This window comes from Equus quagga, chromosome 11, assembly GCF_021613505.1.
Source record: "Equus quagga isolate Etosha38 chromosome 11, UCLA_HA_Equagga_1.0, whole genome shotgun sequence".
In the NCBI taxonomy this organism is placed as follows: Eukaryota; Metazoa; Chordata; class Mammalia; order Perissodactyla; family Equidae; genus Equus; species Equus quagga.
The window spans coordinates 31,992,795-32,015,699 of record NC_060277.1 but is presented as its reverse complement, the minus strand read 5'-3'; the positions used below and the strand labels follow the sequence as shown (position 1 = coordinate 32,015,699).

General features: G+C 34.2%; 1 protein-coding gene across 2 annotated transcripts in view; it reads right to left on the bottom strand.

Annotated features, from left to right (window-relative positions):
• The window catches only part of ASCC3 (activating signal cointegrator 1 complex subunit 3), a 323,391-nt gene that overhangs the window by 265,406 nt on the left and 35,080 nt on the right, over positions 1-22,905 (bottom strand). The window lies entirely within an intron of this gene.

The following is a 22,905-nucleotide window of genomic DNA, read 5'->3' as shown; positions in this document are numbered from 1 at the left end:
AGTCAGAGAACCAGTTTTAGGATTTAGAGCCTTTTTATTACATAACTATACAAAATAACTGTTCCAGAAAGGCTTTTAATTTCCTCAGGTATGGTTCAGGGATCTATTTTCTCTTCTTGTCCAGAAATGATAAACTCTAATTTTACATATGATGATTTTATATCAACCAAATTCTGTTTTCAGAGAATCCACACAAATCAAATCATAATTAAAAGTAGGACTAGGGCCGGCCTCGTGGCACAGTGGTTAAGTTTGCATGCTCTGCTTCGGCGGCCTGGGTTCACCAGTTCAGATCCCAGGTGCGGACCTATGCACTGCTTGTCAAACCATGCTGTGGCAGGTGTCCCACATATAAAGTAGAGGAAGATGGGCACAGATGTTAACTCAGGGCCAGTCTTCCTTGGCAAAAAAAGGAGGACTGGCAGATGTTAGCTCAGGGCTAATCTTCTTCTTCAAAAAAAAGTAGGACTTTTATGTACAGTATATATGAGAAGTTAAATATTTATTTTTCTTTTTGCTGTTCATTTTACTGACATTATCTACACACAAGGCCACCCAGCTCCCGGTCGTGGAACAGCTCTACTTTTGGGCAAAGCATCACAGAAAATACTGGCATCCCAATCACTCTCACCCTGTGTGAGATTCCACACAAGGAGAGGCAAGCCGAGAACTTAGGCTACTGCCTACCCCTTCCATCAAGTATCCAGCTCCTAAAGCAGGGGTGTCACTCAGAGAGTAGCTTTCCATTGTCCCCAGCTCCAGAGTTCTGCCTCAGAGAGTCTGCGGGGGTGGGGGGGGGCGGGGGGGGGGGGGGGGAGCGTGGACACAACAGGGACACAAAGCCATAAAACAGAAAGATCCCAATCTCTTCCAAAGGGACTGATCTCATTTACAATAAGGCATGAAGTTAAAGCCTAAGGGCTATCTCAAAAACAGCAGGGGTTGTGGTGAACCACAATTAGGAAAAGATTCACAGATTCAACAACTGGGCTACAGGAGACAACTACGGAAATAGACAACTGGAAGGAGCCCTCTTTGGGAGAGAACGAATATCAAACACTGACTTCTGGAATTATTCCTTCAAAGGGGCCACAACTTTATTGGATCAGTTTGTGGAGCAATTTATGCCCCGGGGCATCTATGCAAGCAGAGCAATCATCCGGTAAAAGTTTAAAAGCTGGGTGTGGTCAGGGAAAGTGAAGAAGAGGATTTTACCAAAACTACTTTCACCCAAAGGTATGCTTCCCTGAGGAAAAACATCAGAGGCTAAACACTGTGGGGTGAGGGTGGGAGGAATCATCTTCACTAAAATAATCCAGCTCGTTGCCAAACAAGCAAATAAAAATAACAAGCCCTGGACGTGGCAGATTAGATGAAATGGACAAATTTCCTAGAAAGATACACACTACCAAAAGTCACTCAAGAAGTAACAATATGAATAGACCTATAACAAGTGAACAATTGAATTAGTAATCAAAAACAACCCACAAAGAAAAGTCCAGGTCCAGATGGCTTCACTGGTGAATTCTATAAAGCATGTAAAGGAGTTAATACCAATTCTTCACAAACTCTTCCAAAAAATAGGAGAGAATACTTCCCAACTCATTTTATGAGGTATTACCCTGACCCCAAAACAGGCAAACACATTATAAGAAAACTTACAGACCAGTATCTCTTAGGAACATGCACACAAAAATTGTCAATGAAATACTAGGAAACCAAATCCAGCAATACATAAAAAGAATTACACACCACAACAAAGTGAGATTTATGTCAGGAATATAAGGTTGTGCAACACAAGAAAATCAAGTGATGCATTACATTATATCATAGAATAAAACAGAAAAATCACATGACCAGCTCACCAGATGCAGAAAAAGCATCTGACAAAATCTAACACCCTTTCATATTAAAAATACTCAACAAACTAGACTAGAAAGGAACTTTCACAATGTGATAAAAGGCATCTATGAAAAACCCATAGTTAACACCATACTCAATGGTGAAACACTGGGTACTTACCCACTAAGAACAGAAACAAGACAAGTCTGTACTCATAACTTCCATTGAACACTGTACTGCAGGTTCAATCCATGGTAATTTGGTCAGAAAAAGAAATAAAAGGCATCCAGAGTGAAAAGGAAGAAGTAAAACTATTTCTATTTGTAGATCATATGATCTTCTACATAAAAAATACTAAAGAATCCACTAAAATACTACCAGATAACAAGTTAAGTTTTCAGAAAGAGTGTCAAGACATTCAGTGAGATCAGTCTTTTCAATAAATGATGCTGGGACAACTGGCTAGCCACATGAAATAGAGTGATATTAGACGCTTATACCATACACAAAAATTAACTCAAAGAGGATCAGTGATCTAAATGTAAGAGCTAAACTTGTAAAACTCTTAGAGGAAAACATGGCCTAAGATTTGGTCAATGATTCTTAAATATGATACCAAAAGCATGAGCGACAAAAGAAAACAGACAATTTCAAATTCATCAAAATAAGAACACTTGTCTGCTTCAAAAGACATCAAGAAAGTGAAAAAAAAAAAACCCTGCAGAATGGGAGCAAATATTTGCAAATCACATATCTGATAACAGACTTGTATCCAGAATATATAAAGAACTCTTACTACAAATAAAAAGACAATCAATGAAAAAATGAGCAAAGGATCTAAATTTATCCAAGGAAAAGATATAAATGGCCAAAAAGTACATGAAAAGATGCTCCGTATCATTAGTCATCAGAGAGATGCAAATCAAAACCACAAGAACCACAAAAAAAGCTATTAAAAAAAAACCCCAAAATTAATAAGTGTTCGCAAGGATATGGAGAAAGCTGGAACTCTCATACATTGTGGGAATACAAAATTGTGCAGCCACTGTGGGAAACAGTTTTCTGGTTCCTCAATAAGTTAAACAGAGAATTACACTATGACTCAGCAATTCCACTCCTAGGGATGTAGCCCAAACAATGTAAAATATGTGTCCAAACAAAAACGTGTACACAAATGTGGCTATTCACAATAGCCAAAAAGGTAGAAACAACCCAAATGTCTATCAACTAATGCATGTATAAACAAAATGTAGTATATCCACACAACAGAATATTACTAAGACATAAAAAGGAATGAAGTGGTATACAACATGGATGAATGTTGAAAACACTTTGCTAAGTAAAAGAAGCCAGTCACAAAAGACCAGATATTATGTGATTCCATTTATATGAAATTGTCCAGAAGAGGGAAATCTCTAGATGCAGAAAATAGATTAGTGGTTGTTTTAGGTCTAGGGGGTAAGAGGGCAGTAGGAGGACAGTAGCTAAAGGTTTAGAATTTCTTTTTGAGATGATAAAAATGCTCTGAAATTGACTGTGGCGATGGTTACACATATCTATGAATATACTAAAAACCATTAATTCATACACTTTAAATGGATGAATTATATGGTATGTAAATTATATATCAATGAAGCTTTTTTTTAAATTATGAATGAAAATAACTTCAAATACTAAAAGTAACAAAAAAAATTGCTTAGGGTTGAAAGATAAAGATTAAATATAATTTCCCCAATAAGCATGCTAAGTGAGTGTTTTGAATTGCTGTTAGACACAAGCCCTGTGCTTAAGGTTAAGGGTGATATTAAAGAACCAGCAAATTCCAAAAAGATAATTGCAATACATAGCTACAGTTACTTTCCACCCACACTCCAAACAAATTGCAGGAGGAAATGCTCTCTATGTACAGCATGAAATATCCTTTATATCCTACAACTCTCAAAGAATGTGTCACTTCTCAGATTCAGACCATTTCTTCCATAAGAAAGTTATCATGGCAGTTACCCTTATAGATATTCTTAACTACTCAAGGTTACTTAATCTGAAATACAATACTCACACATGATAAATTAGATTCAGAAACTTTTAGTCCAAAACATAATTTTAGGAAACCACGAGCATATCTGGAAGAAAACTTCTAATGTAACATCCCAAGTATGGGATCACAGCACAAAGAGTACATTATTTCTTAAAAATAACACAACTAAGACCTACCAAAAGAGACAAGAAGGCTGTTTTGCTCTGAATAGCAGGACTTCCATAACTCTAAGATGAAGAATCCCCAGCAGAATTCTGAGATCAGCTGCCATCAGATTTAAAGCAATCCCAAAATTATGCTTTGCCTAACATTTGCCATTTTCATCCACATTGAGAGCAGGTGCAGTTCTCATTCAAGATTTGCACTACAAACTAATTTGGCACAGAGAGTGACTGTTTGTAAAGGTACAGCTGTCTGGATCACTGCTCTATGCACTGACAGAAGTTCCAGAAGCTATCTTACTGAAAAAAAAGAGGGAAGGAAAAGTTATCTTTGGGTACGGAAACAGACATCAACCACAGAGTTTAAAAAAAAAAGAATGCAGCTCTCAAACAATAAAAAGGCAAGTTTCATTATTCTGGCTATAAATTTAGGATATGAGATTTAGAGGAGCCACAATAGAAATAGATAGGTAACATACTTTTCCCGGTAGATGTTGTTAAAGCCATTATTATCTAGTAAGGTACTTCTCAATAGAGAATGGTTCTTAGAGTTCTTATTGTTATTATAAATCCTTTTTTATTATAAAATTATTCAAGTAGTCCTTTGTTAAATTAATGAATTAAAACAGTCAAAAAATTAACCAACAGACTACATTCCTGAGATGAAAAATAAAATTATTTCGAACATGTACAAACTAACTAAAACAGCATTACATACTTCCTTGTTTCTTACACTTTTAACATATAAATGTAGTTTGCGAATCTCTCAGGAAAGGTAAGTCTCACTTTCCACTGTATTCTGAATTATATCATTTTTATTCCAATGGGAACAATGCTACAGTGGATGCTATATTCCCAATACAGTATCAAATGAATCACAGATATTAAATCATCATAAAAGCAAACTATCAAGTAATGATAACCCTTTAAATAATATACCATGGAAGATTATACCATAAATTCTATGAAAATTCATTTGGAAAAAAAGAGATTTAATGGGCCTAAATAAGAACTAGAAACATATTCTCAAACTGGGGTATACAGAGAGAATGCAACGGGCTTATGAACCACAGAATAAATATGACATTCTTGGGTTGTGGATGTACTCAAAGATTTAGAGGCAAAACATTCTTTCCAAGTAAAATACAATCTGGTTATGGTAATGTCCTGTTTGAACCCTACTTCTTGGGTTAGTCAAAAAATGCTGAATAAAGTATTTAATCACTAAAATAGGCTTTAAAGCAAATAAAATTTCAATATGTATAAAAGGTTTGTCGGTTCCATTCTTTCTCCATCTAACCAATAATAAAGAATTCATTAAAAGTAAAAAATAAGTCTATTTGGATTCCAAAAAGACCTCTTTCAAAAGAGAGACCAACAATTCTCCATATCAAATAGTCAATGGGCATTCTGAAAAATAGCCAGTGATGCACAGTAGGCACAGTATCTTGACATCAGCAAGTTATCCTTTTGGATAACAATATGTTTAGGTGGACTATGACATTAATCTTAATATTGAGATCAATCACTAAAGTTGTTCTTCAAGGATTGGCCATGGCTCTGCCATGTTCAAAATTTTACGAATGATATATAAATAAGAAGACATATTAAATCAAAGTTGTTAAAGTGTTAATATGGTGCATGATAGAATCAAGATTTTAAAGTTTTCTAAATAGTCTGATATATTCTGGCCAGACCTAAGGAGAAGTAATACATGTAAACATAAAACTCCATAATTAGGTTTAAAGAAACTCCCGTGTACTCGTACAAGATGGGGAAACTTGGTCCCACAGATAAATTCCTAAGGAAAATCTTGAAAGGTAGACTCAATATGAATAAAAAATACAATGGAGACTAGGAAAAAAATTAATGTGTTATAGTAATATAATATCTCAAAAACCCTGTTTAGCATCGCAAAGGATACTACATTAATCGAAACATATTTAGAGTGCTGAGTTCAATTCTAATCCATACTTTTCAAGGAGTTTATAATAAAAAATTAAAGCATAGAACAAGAAAAACAAAGTAAAAATAGGATATCTATGTAAGCTTTTTCAATAACAGATCTATTATTATCTATTATTATCCATTCTGTTTGAGGGATACTCATAGATTTGATAAAGGCAAAGATAATAATATTATTCTGGCTTCATCTTGCTTGATCTTCCTCCATGCATCATTCCACATTGCTAAATACTCCTTATCCTTCTTGAAACATACTCTTCCTTTGATATCCTTGACACATCACTCTTTTGATATGTGTCCTACCACTCTTCAGGCTGCTACCTTCCTGTCTCCTCTTCAGGCTCACTGCGACTACTAAATGTTGGAGTTCCTCAAGGCTAATCCTAAACTTTCTCTTACTTTCACTCCATATTCTCTCCTTCACTGTTCACATCCGAGCCCTTAGCTTCTATTAGCAAGCATACACTGAAAACTCTTCAATTTATACATCCTTCCCAGATCTCTACTCTGAGCTCCATTTATCTAATTGCCCAGTCATTATCTCCACTTGGAGGTCTCAAGGCCTCTCACAATTCTACATGTCCAAAATTATCTCAAGGTTTTCTACCCTCTTCACTCTTTTCTAAATGTTTCTATTTCCATGAATGGCACTGCCGTCCTTCTAGGTAAAGGCCTAAAATGCATCCTCACCATCTCCTTACCCCACCATACAAATCCCCACCCCTGTCATCCAACCCACTATCAAGTCCCCTTGATCTCTACTACTAAACAGATTTCTGCTTGTCTCTTTTTAAGCTCCCAAATGTTTACTGCCTGTACTACTCAAAGGGCTTCCTAGATGGTTTTGCACATCTATCCAAAACACATATCAATCCATTCTCCACAGAGCAACCAGAGTGAATTTTATGAAATGCAGTTCTGGTCAATGAATACTACCTCCCCTCCATCCCTTGCCAGCAAAATCTCCAATAGTTCTCCATTGTTCCCAAGATGAAGTATTGAATTGAACTGAACATAGAACCAGAACCTCAAAGCATCACAGTGCGAAACTAAGATTCAAAAATACTGAAGTATATTAAATCACATTGCTCTGACTAGAAAGAATTTTAATATCATTAATAAAGTTAAATATTACTTTTAAAACAGAATCCTTTCTAATTCTCCATTTCTATGTATGTTTTATGATGAACATAAGGTACGACAGTATATGGATATAATTTTAAATTAACTACATTTATATCAGGGATGCATTATCAAAAATGGTTAAGGGCTGGCCTGGTGGCACAGCAGTTAAGTTCACACGTCCTGCTTCGGCGGCCCGGAGTTCGCCGGTTCGGATCCTGGGTGCAGACATAGTGCTGCTTGGCACACCACGCTGTGGTAGGCGTCCTACATATAAAGTAGAGGCAGATGGGCACGGATGTTAGCTCAGGGCCAGTCTTCCTCAGCAAAAAAGAGGAGGATTGGCAGCAGTTAGCTCAGGGCTAATCTTCCTCCAAAAAAAAAAAATGGTTAAAAGGTAGGATCAAAAAAGCTTGGAAACCAATGCTTTAAAGTATCATTCTGTTATAAAAGTTTTTCTCAATGTAACAGTTTCATGATCTGGGTATGTCTTATAATAAATAAATATGTTTAATATAACATTTTTTCCAAAAAGGTTATTAAATGAATGGTGTTCCTGAAAATTATCGGTGCTTTATAGAATTTAAGAATATACAGATTATGCATAATCTACTGATACCATCACTGCTCATGTTTTCAAAACTTTTGTGTAATTGCTTTCTAAGTCAGCAACCCAGTCATTACTTCATATTACCCCTTGTCAGTCAACTTAATTTACTATTTTACCAAATTTATGAATGCTAGTACTACATAGCAGTTTAGAGCAGAAGAGTTAATCAGGGCTCAAAAATCGTGAGCCTACTGCTCACTAGCTTTAGGATGTTAGACATCCTCACTGAGCCTCCATGTTCTCATTTGTATAGAGTACAAACATACCCTTCACAGGGCTGTGATGTGAATTAAATAACGTTATGTAAATGTATCTGACACAGTGCCTTGCATATAATAAGCAATTAATTTTAAGTGCTTATTATTACTAAAATAAATGAATCATAATCAGGTAAGAGAGTAAGAAAAATACACAAAATAGTTTGTATCACGATAATAACAATACCTAACCCTTCTACACTGCTTATGTCCTAGGCAAGATATTAAGTGCTTTACATATAAAGCATGTATTTCCAGCTGTCTTGGTCTGAAGAAATATTAAGTGAAATCTTTGCTAAATATATATAACATTGATGCATTTATCATTTAAAAGCAATCATGATAGAATAATAATTCAAAGAAAACACTACAAAAGTAATAACCAACTATCACTTGTCAGGAAATAAATGAACACATAACAAATATTAACAAAAATATCTGAGATGCATGTTTACTTCAGCATTTTTTCCAAGGAAGTGTGCCCGTGACTGTAATACGTGCACACATATATTCTAATTCCAGTTTCTGTGGGTAAAATTATTCACGGTTCAATGGTGTAATTAAACACAGTATTTCCAAGTACTCTGTAAAAAGCAGCAATAGGTTTGAAACCACTACACCAACTAAAACTTTAATCATTGGTTAGATCACAGCTTCCTAGTTAATCTTCCTGCCGACCACCGGTATGTCTCTACTTCAACCTGTTACATCCTAGAACCAGATGAACCTTCCTCATAGTGAGCTTTCATGTACACCTTCCCAAGAAACTACAATGGGGTTGTCTAAGCTCAGTTTAGAAGGGACCTTCAAGGACATCTAAACAAAGCTCCCATAAAAGCAGTAATTACTGCCATAGGAAAGCAGAATAACAGGACAGTTGAGAATATGCATATGGAGTCAGAGAACTAAGTTTAGTTATGAGTTCTGTCCATTCCTAGTTATGTGACTATGCGCTACTTTCTTAAGCAATCTGAGCCTCAGCTTTCTGGTGTCTGAAAACATGTGCTCAATTAATATTCACTGCTACTACTGACAATTTTTTTCCTGGCTGATGAACATACAGCATACCTCAGCCAGCAGGACACTATCTTACAAGACAACTCATGCCACTCCTAGAGAACACTAATTGTCAAAAACTCCTTCCTAACATTGAGCCCTATCAGTCTATCTTTCCACCTTTCACTCTAGCTGTGTCCTCTGCAGTTACAGAGAATGATCCTAGTAACACTTCTACAAGACAGCCTTTCAAATATTTGAAGACAAGGCCAAGTAAAATAGTAGGCACACTTCACTCAAGTTCTTCCTTTCCCAGGTAAACATACATCAATTCCTTACTATTAATCATGCAACTTAGTTTCTAGGTGATTCTTCATCTGGGTTCCTTTAGAAATGTATGTTTTACTGAGCTTCTTAAAAAGATGCAATCCAAAACTGAATATTTCAAATATAATTTGATCAGGGAAGATCACAGAGATAGTAACAATTTTGGACTAGATGTTAAACTTTTTTAAACATAGCATAAGTTGGTAACAGCATCACACTGTTGGCTTGAACTGAATGTGTAGACAAGTAAAAACATTTGGTTTTAGGTTTTTCCACATGAACACTAGTAGGTCAAGATTCCCATATCCTATACTTTATATAATACTTTTTAAGTCGAGAATTTCAAACGGATCCCTTATAAAGTTCACCTTCTTCCTGCTCTTATTTTTGTCTTTTGAGAGCTTTCCAAATCCAGATTCTGGCATGTGTCACACCAGTAAACACTACCAACGTTGAATCTGTTCTGAACACATGTTCAATAACCATACCTTCATGAGAATTAATGGCTGAAGTACTGAAGACAGGACAACAGTTAAAAAGTGCAGGATGAAGTACGAAGACCTGACCCTAAACTGGCAATGAACCAATATTTAGAGTAAGGTTTTTCAATCAACTATTAACTCCATCTAACTGCATTAATCACTGGTTCACATTTCTCTATCTTATTTATCTAATTTAGATACTTCCCTCTCTAATATTATAGCGACTAGTCATATGAAGCTATTTATACTCTAAGTAATTACCATTAAACAAAATTTAAAATACAATTCCTCAGTCACATTAACCACATTTCAAGACATAAACAGCCACATGGGGCTAGTGGCTACCATGTTGGAGAGCAAACAGAGTATTTCAATCATCACAAAAGACAGCATTGGCTTAGAAGATATTTTGATTCTACTGTAAAATTTTCTGCTGATATCAAGATATAATATGTTTATATAGCATAATTTATGTCTAGCTGTATCATGCTATCAAATTTGATTTTTTTTAAAAGCCCACAGTTTTCTGTTACAGTTCATTCTTTGTGTTGTACATTCCACAGGTTTTGGCAAATGTATAATGACTTAATGACATGTATCCATCATCACAGCTATCATAAAGAATAGATTCACTGCCCTAAAAATGCCCTGTGCCCCACCAATTGATCCCTCTCTCCTTTCCCCACAATCCCCAGGAACCACTGATCTTTTAACCATCTCCAGAGTTTTGCCTTTTCTAGAATGTCATATAGCTGAAATCATAATGATACAGCTTTATTAGATTGGCTTCTTTCACTTAGAAATATTCATTTAATGTCCTTCCAAGTTTTTCATTGCTTGACAGCTCACTTCTTTTTATCACTAAATAATATTCCATTGAATGGATACAGCACAGTTTGTTTGTCCCTTCCCTTACTGAAGGATATCTTGGTTGCTTCCAAGTTTTGGCAACTTTGTCTTTATTTCTCATTTCATTAAATTTTGCTCTTCATATATATTCTCATATTCATTATGAAAACAAATCCTATACAAAGAAATGCTGAAATATTACTAAATTGCACATTTTTTATTTTTCCTTATTCTTATCTTTTCCAACTTTTCTATAATAATAAACATATATTACTTAATCAGAAAAGATGTTATTTTATTTTTAAATAATATAAAGCAGATTCCAATTTACCAATTTTTTCACTTTTTGTCTGCTAAATACACGAAACATTACTAACTTAATTCATAAATAATAGGTTTTACACATTCACTATATTTGGAAAGAACAGTAGAAATTACATAAACAAAAAACTCTTATGTAGACAAATCAGCTGATAATTAATAGTACAAGGACCAATGACGGGACAATTTAAACTTTATTTCCTCTATCAAATCTTATTTTCAAAATGAAAAATCTTTTTCATCAAACACAATTTAAGCATATGGGAATCACACTGACACCACTTTCTGAAAAATCTTATCACTGAAAAATTATTTTAGTAACTTTAATAATAATATTAATTATTTTATAATAGCAATAAATGATTTAACAATTTAACCGTTTGAGTTAATAAGCAAATTCATTAGTCTAATACCTAACTGGAACTAGTTAAGAGGGATGGAGATGCAGTAAGTGCATTATCCATTAAATTCTTTCCAAATAGAAGAGACACGGCATTGGAACCAAGCTAGTGAGGAAAAGGCACAGCAGCTTACATGCAAAAATTAAAAGTTTACTTGAGCATCTAAATAGCCAGACTTATAAAATGGAGCAAGTGGGTGAGGTATTACTTTTCAAGTAAGCTTATTTTGTTGTATATCAAAAGAAAAGGAGCATTTTTCACAGAGAAGAATCCCTGTAACTCTTCATATACACATTCAATATCTGTATGAGAGTTACTTATTACATTTCATGGTAGCCTGGTAATATGCAAGCAATAATGTTTAGCCTCTTTCCTTACTGGCACAGACAATAAAAATCACAGCATGTATCAGGGGAACTTTCTACTTGGGGGATTTGAAAGGTACCAAACTCTCTACACAGAAATTCAATCCCAGGAATATATCACACATCACTTTTTTGGGGTATCAGTTGATATATAAAATGCATAAGTAACTAAATTACGAGAACTAGCACTCAAATGAAACGAGAGACAGGGTTAAACTACCAAAGTAAAGCATAACATAAATAAGGCTTAACAATAATATAAGTAACAATGAGTTCCTGATTTGGGTTTTTTCCCCCAGAATCATCAAAATACTTGTAAAGGCTACAGTTAAGTTATTCTTATTAAAACAACATAACCATCATGATTAATTTTCCATTACGTTGAGCAAACTTAAGATCTCAATTTTATCCCTATATAGGAAGAATAGTTAAGTGTTGACTTAGTCACTGATTATGACAGTATAAGTGGTATGTAAATTCCACATACTGAATTTAGTTATTCTACTATTTTCTAGTTTTAGAATGTTGACAAACAGTTAAACCCATATGTTTAAGGGCTTAAACATAACTGTTTATGTGATGTTAAACATAAAATGTTGTTTGTCACAATAAAAAATGCAATTCTATAAGAATAATAAGTCATTTCTCTTTTTTAAAAAAACCACTAAAATATATTTTACTTTTAAACTTCTTCTTAAAATTATCTTGGAAAAAACCCTTTCCCCTTTGTGCTTAAGATACAAAGGAGGATGCCTTCGAAAGAACAAGTATTAGCGATTAAGATGAAGAAGAAAAGATGGCACAAAATTCATGCTTTAATGCACCTCCTGTGGTAAAATAAAAAAAGAGAAAAACTTAAAAGACACTTCAAACTTAAAAACAAGACAAATATCTCCCTGGACCAGAAATTAAGCAAAAAGGGCAAAGCACTGAGTAGAGCTAAAGTGATAAGCTGGGTTCCAGTTCTGGACAGCAAGGCCAGGAATTTGGTTCCTGCTCCATACAATGGTGTACTAGAGCGAGGCTTAGTTAAGCCAGGGTATGGGCATGGGGCTCCCTTGTTCATGAGAAGGGGCTGAAAAGAACTGCTACCAAAATGAGACCTCGGGCCACATTTCAATAGGAATCTAAGACAGGGAGTAGGAGGAACGTGGAGGAGAGAAGCTACAAATCAACAGCAGCCTAAAAATTAAAATTCTAAAACACGTGAAGAAATCTTATACTAAAAATGATGTTCAACAAAATTAACAACAGTATATAAATTCACTGCAAAAGAAAGGAATACAGAACAGTGTGACAAAGTCTTTAAAATCAGTAATATTATGAAACTCAAAGAGGTCACCAAAGCAGCTGTTTCCATTAAAATAATTTATGAAACAGAAGAGGGCATATGAGAACACTACACTTTTTGCTCAATTTTACTCAAAGCTGCTTGGAAAAAAGTCTATTCATTAAAAAAAAGATGCTATATGATTCAAGATAATAAGAATTATAAAGCTGTCAATCAACGTGTTCTCTTAATGTTGATAAATTTTTGTAAAGTTGAAGGATTATCCACTTGTGGTTTAAACAAACTACCTAGCAAGATGCCTTACATATAAAAGATACTTAACAAATATTTGTGAAGAAAATGATAAGTAATGAAAAGCGAATTAATGATCAATATGGGGTTGTTTTCTACCAGCATTAGTGATCAGTCATCAAAAAATATACATCTCTTTTGGAATTTCTCATTGGGAACTATTTTACTTTTCATATATAATAAATGTCCTTGAGGTCTATATATTTTTAGAGTATTTCAAATCTTATCATGATTATTATTGAAAGCATAAGAAAACAAGTAGTTGTAAACAGATTAAAAATTTTAAAGAAACCCATTTTCATTGTGAAACAAATACACCTATTATAACTGGGTGTAACTAGGAGGCCATCAGGCCTCTCAACTTCTTATGAATCTGAAGATTGGAAAACTGCCAGATGTCTTATTATTTAAAACAAATACATGCTATATGAGCATAAGCTGAAACATATGAGGAAAAAAAAAATAAAGAGAAGAGTAACAAAACCAAAAGCTGATTCTGTGAAAACATAACAAACACTGCTCTAGCATAAATGAAGAAAAAAGTAGAGAAAAGGCAGATAGAAAAGAGCAACATAGCTAAAAGCTAGTGTAAACTGTTTTTTTAAAGTAAGAAGACATTATAAATAACTTTATAGCAAAAAGCTCGAATACTATATGAAATGGCTAATTTCATAGAAAAATACAATTATCAAACTTGATTTAAGAAGAAACAGAAAACCGACAACTACTGGAAAATTCTTGGTAACCAAAGCCTGCCCTGCAAAAAGACCCCACGCCAGACAGTTTTAGAAGCATGCTAATAACAAACTTTCATGAAAGAAACAATTGCTTTCTTAAAGAAACATTTTTGAAAATAGAAAAAAAAAAAAAAAGCTCCAAAAGTTTATTTTATGAGGCTGGAATAACTTTAGGTATTAAAACAAGATAATTTACAAATTCTTTACTCAGGCTGGGATTCTAAGCATAGGAGGAGGATGGAAAAACCATAAAATGCACCAGTGTCTATCCAATTAAAGCCTCAAGGCAAAGAGGCATTCAGATTCTCAGAAATCTAACTAAAGAAAACTCATGGATTTCCTTTTTTAATTATACAATGATATGAATTTGTATCTACACCTCTACTTCATGTAATAAACTGCATGCATTATATATTATAGTAAGAATAGCATCCAAAAAAACCCCTATATTCAATTTAGGGAATGCCTTTCTTTGCTATAAGTAGCAATTTTATATTTGCAATGTGAAGTGAAAAAGATGTGGGTATCAAAAACCAAGAATAATTAAGTATGATAAAAGAAAATGCTAAAAGTTGAGTAACTCTGAAAAAGTTGTAAATTAACAGTCCATGTGGAACTGAGCCTTAGAATAATTATATAAAGCAGAGTGTATGATTTATAACTTATTATATTATTTATACCTATATTATTTATATTGTAAATTATTCTTTGGTCGGTGGCATAAAAATTATTAAATATTCATACATTCAAAATAAAATCTCAAATAACATAAGAAAATGACCATGAAAATCAGGGCAGAATTTATTCAGCATTTATTTTTCTCTCAAGAAAAATGTGCTACGCAAATTGTTGCTGCATTATAGAGAATTAGATAAATTATATTTCCAGAATAACTAATGCTCATTATTTACAGGTACTTAATCTAACAAAATTCAACAAAGCAAAAACTAAGGTCATTTACAACTTAATTAAAAATTCTTGGAAAGTGAACATTATTTATTCACCACCTACTACAATTAGTTAGATGTATAGTAAGTAAGGTTAAAGCTAGGTACCACTGGGTATTTAAAAGCTTATTTCACATTTTCGTGTACATGACAAATTGAAAGCTTCCTTTATTCTTAGAAAGAGAACATGCTCATTTTAACTGCCTTAAAGAAAACAAATCCACAGCCAACATGTGTGTGTGCACACATGTATATATACAAAGCTGAACAAAATTAATGTATTAAATTTTAAATATTTAAATGAACGCTTACCAGCAATTTCTAAATCTAATAATCATACTTATTTATGTTTACAAACTGACGATGAAAACATTATCCAAAATGTTTTTTATTCATCTCAAATACTATTAAAACAGAAATTTCTCCTTTATTTTACTAATAAAATGTATTTATCTTATTTCTTTCCCATATCAATACATCACAGATCTCTCAATATATAAAATTCATGTGTTCCTCCAAATTAGTCATAACAACATTCATTACATCAAACACAATCTTCCTGCCCACTGCCTTTTAAATATATGTATGAAAGTTCCAAGAGGAGACTCAAGAAAGCAAGATAGGGGCTGGCCCCATGGCCAAGTGGTTAAGTTTGTGCACTCTGCTTCAGTGGCCCACGGTTTCACTGGTTCAGATCCTGGGTGTGGATCTAGCACGGTTCATCAAGCCATGCTGAGGCAGAAGCCCACATAGCACAACATGAAGGACCTACAACTAGAATATACCACTATGTACTGGGGGGATTTGAGGTGGGGGGGAATGGTTAGCAACAGATGTGAGCTCCGGGCCAATCTTTAAAAAGAAAAAGCAAGATAATGGGAGTGGATTGATTAAACTTCGTTAGATTACCTTTCTGTCTCTCAAAACCTAAGAGTACTTGTCACACATTAGAGAATGAACAAACAGTGTCAAACAGAGAAGAGGACAAAATTATTACACAATAGAATACTCTCACAAGAACATGCATGGAAGTGTTGAGTAACAAAAAGCAAGTTCAAAATTATATATACTGTATGACCCATTGTTTTAAGTATTTACATTCAAATATATATATATATATATATATATATATATATACACACTCCAAAATATTTACAGTGGCTATGGCTGGATAGTAGTAAGATAACAGATGACAGAATTCCTGCACTTTGTTGTATAAGTTTGTTCTAAATTTTCCATAATGATGTATCTTTAAAATAAGAAAAATAAAGTTGTGTAAAAAAATAAGTGGCATTAAAAAATGAAATGGCATTAAAAAATGAAATGGCATAAAAAACTGAAATTTCCACCACAATCCTGGAAAAAAATATGAGAAAAAAATTGAGTGGATTCTAACAAAACACTATGGCTACACAGTAAACTTATGGCTACACAGAAAAAATTAAGAGGAACATGGAAGAAAATACGGTAGCAAAATCATAATAAAACAAATATAGTTGCACATATATGTTCTTATAACCTAAAATAGTAGTGTCTATAAGGTTAAATAACTAAAAAGGAAGTCTAGGCACATATAAAAGAGAGAAATAATAAAAAGAGTTCTTTTACCAATGTTTGAAGCAAGGAAATAAAACCAGGACATATTCTTTTCCTTGGATAAGACAGGAGAAGCAGTCCATTATCACTTTGCTTGCATCTTCTCCTACAGAGAATATTAGCTTAAAACAGGAAAGAGCAGAACAAATATCATAAACACTGAATGCCACCTATGGTAAGGGAGAAAGTAGTAAGGAATCTCCCAGCCTCTTCAAATAAGTTCAGGTATTGACACTCTAATGCATCATATCCCAAGGTTCAGGAACCGCTCAGATTTGATCTCAGAATCACTGCTATCTCTGAGAAATAATGAAGAGAAACGGAAGTGCCAGATGAAGGCAAAATTCCCCAATATAAAAAAGGAAAAAAGAAATGATAAAAATGATGGATTGTGAAAATTACTTAAGTGTAAATTTAACATCAACACATGGTAATGTAATAAAACAAAGAACAGGATTGATCAAGTCAAGTCAGGACAAAATAATCTTAATTCTTTTTCCTATGAGATTATTAGGTTAGTTGTTAATTTGGCAAAGCAACTGAAAGGTTGGTATCTTCAAAAACAAGATGAAAAGCGTCCTATGTCACTACTGTTAGATCTATGCAGCACTGAACACTGTATCCAAATTGTGTTGATAACGGATTAATGTCAACATAGAGGAAACCTGATGGAGTTTTACACTTAAAACAAAGACTAAGGAAAAGAAAATATAACTGCCATCACGTCTAAAACATAGTCACGTAAAAGAGTAGATGTCTACGGCTTTGTGCCCCTCTGTACAGATACAGGGCTAAATGTCAGACGTAATAGGAGCATCAGTTGAGCAAAATAAAAGCAAGTTACAAGAGAACTAACCAAGGAAGGGATAAGATGCCTTCTGAAAAAAGGAAACTCTTCATTAGAGTAAGTAGACCTCACTATATGGTCTAGATTTGGATAAAGTACCAGAAATACAAACACTATATGGGGTGGGGAAATTATATGATTCTAAACATCCTCTAGGTCTTAAAAGTATAATTTTATTCAATTATGGCTCTCTATTCAGACTTGGGGGATGAGGAGGGGCTCTTCTGATTATTTGGTGGGAAGACTACAGAAAAAGCAACACAGTACACCTGAAACTAACATAATGATATATGTCAATTATATCTCAATTAAAAAAAACTAGGAAACAGCAAAAAAAAAAAGGCAATACATATTTGGTCCTCATAGTTGAAGAGACTCTTTTAATTCCAATCTGGCTGATGTTGGTGTCCTCCCTTACCGTTCAGCAATGCTAAGACTACCAAAAACAATGTATAGCACCTTTTCATAAAGCACTAATGTGAATGATTCAGCATAGGACTTTAAATATCCTATTCTAGGTACGAAAAACATCACTATACGCTCCTTGCCAAACTGTAACATACATGTTAAGTGAGTGTTTCTCAAAGTGTGGTCAGGAGGTCCATGAGGTCAAAATCATTTGCATAATAATACTACAATATTATTTGCATCTTTCATTCTCATCCTCCCTCAAGTACAAAGTGGAGTTTTGCAGAAGCTACATAATGTGTGCTATCAGAACAGACTGAAGGCAGAAGTGCATATGGGAATCCAGCTGTCTTCCATAAAGTTAGATACTAAAATGATTTGAAAAATGTAATACAATGCTACTTTTCACTATATATTTTTTATTTTAGAAAAGTTATTTTTCACAAAAAATTTTACTTATATTAACATAATAGATTTAGTATTATTTAAAATGATTTAATAAGCTTATTAAATCATTTAATATATTAAAATTTTTGTTACAATTTCTAATACAATAAGTATCAATAAAACATTGATAAACAACATAAAGAAAAGCTCTCTGAGGTTCTCAGTAATTTTTAAGAGTGTAAGAAGTTTTGAGAACAAAAAGTCTGAGAACCATTGTATTAAACCATGCTAATTTCTACATCAAAATTTCAAAGAATGCTAGAATCATTTATGATACATGTAAGTACTAAAAATACATAGTCTTCCCTCAGAAGACAATATAACCAAATAATTCCTACTTCTTAGAATGAGGCACATATCTGGAACAGTATTAGGTTCAGAAATGAACTTGCATGGCTCAAGTAACACCATCTGCGTAGTCAAGAGATAATGCTAACAGCAAATGTCAAATCACAAATGATACAAAGAATGAGCTCCATCTGCACAAAAGCAAATTATGACCTTATCAATACAACTCAAAATTCACTTCTTCTAGGAACTGATTACACAATAACTCCATCAATATTTACACCAGCATTAATAACTCTGCAAACAGCATTTAATAGTGAAATAATACCAAGAGATAGGTATACTCCAGTACATCTCCATTATATCTCCAATATTCTCAAGTCTTTTTTTATTGACACCTTTTCTATTTTACCAAAGGCTATTAAAATCAGAACTCACATCAAAAACTGAATTCAAAAGATTTTCTTTAGGATAGTGAGACTTAAAAAAAGCAAAACAGAAAAAACAAAAGTAGTAAAATAATAATTCTCTGAATTAAGATCTAGCCTTTAAGCATCATTTTATTAATTATTTGAAACATCTTATATGAAACATCTAGATAAAAATTTATTTACTGATCCATAAGGTATATTTTCTAATAAAACTTTGATATGTGCAAATATATGATGCTCATTAATGTGGAAGGCAAGAAACTAACATCTGAGAGCCTACAGTTTGTGAAACATTACTAAGCACTTCCCATATACTATTTCACACAACCTCACAGCAACATTGTAAAGCAAATATTTTACAAATTAGGGAACTGAGGTTCACAAGGCTTAGTAACTTGTCCCTGTTAAACAACAGGTGAGCAAACAGAGACAGAATTTGACCTGGCTTTATTAAAAATAAAAAATTTCTTCAGAGAGTCTTGTCAGTTAATGCCCTTCTCTTCAAAAACTCTGACGGCATATGGATAGGAACTGCAGGCCTATGCTGAGAAAAAAATCCCAGAATTTCTACCAATGTCTCCCTTTCTGACTTTAGGAAACAATTGGGCCTCAGGTTTTTTTCCTCTTTATACGGAGGATACCACCCCTACCTTGCAAGACTGTGAAGAAACTGGTTATGTCAAGGGAGATAGCCTGGTCCACATCCACACACACTAGGCACTCAAAACATGGTAGTTTTGCTGCTACTAATACTACTATTTCCTAGGGAGAAAGTTTCCGTGGAAAGTTCATTAACCATATGATCCCAATAGGAAAAAAAAACCTATTGCTGTAATTCTGGTTATGGAACAGCAGCAGCATGAAGATGTCTTTACCAACAATAGACAAGTCCTGATGAAGAAAATAAGATGCAGGACCAGCCCCATGGCCTAGTGGTTAAATTTGTCGTGTTCCACTTTGGCAGCCCAGGTTCAGTTCTCGGGCAGGGACCTATACCACTCGTCAATGGCCACCTGTGGCAGCGACCCACATACAAAATAGAGGAAGACTGGCACAGATGTTAGCTCTGGGAGAATCTTCCCCAAGCAAAAAGAGGAAGATTGGCAACAGATGTTAGCTCAGGGTGAATCTTCCTCAGCAAAAAAACAAAAATAGGGGAAAAAAAGAAAATAAGCGATGTTCAAATCTGGTGGTTAAAATATACTAACTTCAATAAATAGTTTTAAAAATAAATAAATCTCAAGAGTACAAAGAACCTTAAAAATTCTCTAGCCCAATCAAATTCTAAGGCTTACCCATGACTATAGCTTTAGCAGAAAAATTACTAGGACTCAGAAGATAGAGGAAGAAAAGTCCATAGAATAGAAAACTTAGAGGTGAAAGGGAAGAAAAAGAAGATGGTATTGGGAAACCGGAGAAGTGGGCTGTTTTATTAATTCAACACCCACAAGAACATAGAAGTACTTTAAATGTAACTACAGTCATGTGTCACCTAATGACAGGGAGACGTTCTGAGAAATGCATCATTAGACCATTTCATCATTGTATGGACATCACAGAGTGTACACACACAAACCTAGATGGTATAGACTACTACACACCTGGGCTATACGGTACTAATCTTATGGGACCACCATGATATATGTGGTCCATCGCTGATGGAAACCTTGTTATGTGGCACATCACTGTAATTTCCTGAAGAAATATTAAAACTCATCTTTAACAGGGTCTCAAGGTTTCATCCATTCTCTTATTTCAGCCAATTCCTTCTCTGGAATTCTCCAAAAGGGAAAGGCATCGTTTCTAAACAAACTGCAAATTAAGAGCAAATGCCAAAGATGCCTCAAAGTATTTAAAATGCTTGATGTTTCAAAGCACCAAATACAAGAAAATGCAGATCTACTTCTTGGCAAAAAAAGTACACACTGGAGTCAGAATGTTGGAACTTAAATCCTGGATCCACTACTTATTCTGTAACCTTAGGCAAATTTCCCAACATCTCCATAAAATACCTACCTCCAGCAAGCATTTCCTTAAGGTACCAGCCAAGTAGAGGTACCAAAAAATGAGAAAAACGTTTCTAAAAAAATTCAATGTTTGACATCAACTTAGCTACGGCAAAAATGAAATTCTATGAGACTTTCTTATCTTATCTATTTCGTTGATGTTGTTAAATTACTTATGGCAGAGGAGGAGAAGTGCCTCAGAGTGTAACCTTTTCAGCGCCTGGCATTTCTAACACTTTTTACTCCAGCACTGCCTACCTCAAAGCACTGCTGTAAGGGTTAAGGGAAGTGAGGCACATAAAGCACTTCACAGAAGGCCTTATGGGTCATGCAGGAGGCACTCAAATGTAGCCATCGTTACCACTGTCATTAGGATTACTGCTCTCCACATGTTTACGACTAGAACCTCTCCCGCACCATCTTTGTGGTAAATATCCCCATATGCATACACTTTTTATTATGCTTCCAACACTAGTTCAACAATAACATAAAGGTCTTTGGAAAAAAAGACTTTAAATAGCTAGCCTTTAAAAATAGCTTTATCATCAGTCATTAGGTCACTAAACTAAATTCAGAACTGGGAAATATGTTAAGCAAAAATACCTTCAGCATAGACGTAGCTTTTTATTACCTCGTTTAAGTTACATGTAAAAATGTGTTCCTATGGTCTGCTAAATTTCTGGAGCAACAGCATACAGTGTGGTTATTTAAATATTCCTATTCCACAGAGTCAACAAGCTCAAAAAGAAATGGAAATTAACTATGCCATCACATAAACTGATTACATTAGTTCCAGGCTTAAGTGAGGGATTTAAAAGTAAACAGACAACACAAGATACAGCACACCCTAAAATGAAAATAATAGTGGTCAAGAGTGATTGTATCGAAACATTTTTCTATTGAAGCATTACTTCAAAATTATACAGAAAATCTGCTGTAACACAATACAATTGTACAGAAAGAGATCTAATATATAAAGTATGAACAGTCTATGCTGTAAAACAAAAAACTACCATGAGGGTTGTTTATTTTCATTCACCGATAGAAAAATCAAAATGGTGAGGGGATGAACCATTTAAAGCTCTACTACTCAAGCCATTGGCAGAATGAGAAATATTCACTTACATGTTAAACTGTCCATTAAACCCTGGTTGAAAAATCATTGAACCAGACCATGCAGAGTCTATCTACCAGCATTAGAGTGGCCTATAATTCACCTCAATAAGGTGTACAAGACCTTACCTTACTTGGCCCTAATCCATCTGCCCACCTTTGTCTCTCACCACACCCTCTCTGCATCCTGCACCCTCACTGTACAGACTGCAACTCTCTAAACACACCATGTTTTTTCTCACACCCAAAATATGCTCCCTGCATTTCTGGTCCACTTGAAGTTAAATCTAGCCATATTTTAAGACTTGGCTCAAGCTTAACCTCCTCTATGAAAACTTTTCGTACCATTCTAACTCCTCTACAGAATCTATGACTGGTTCTCTAATGGCCTCATTTTCTTTGTATATACTATCCTAACACCTATGGTATTTGGGTACATTTATAGATTGACATCTCTCCTCCTACAAAACAATTAATTCCGCAAGAACAAGGCTGCTATCTTATTCATCCTTTTATGTCCAGTAACTAGCAATGTACCTAATACAGAGTAAGCATATAATAAATATATGAGGAATGGATGGATGCATGAATTCAGTTTGACCTTGCAATGAGGCAGATTTATCAAAAAATCCTGAGAACTAAAAAACATCCTCCCTCCGACAATCATATTTGGTTACACACATAAAAATTGTGGTGAGGAACTAAAAATACAAACCTCACGCTAGATATTCAGAAGTAAAAAGAATAGTTTTATGGCTCACTCAGAA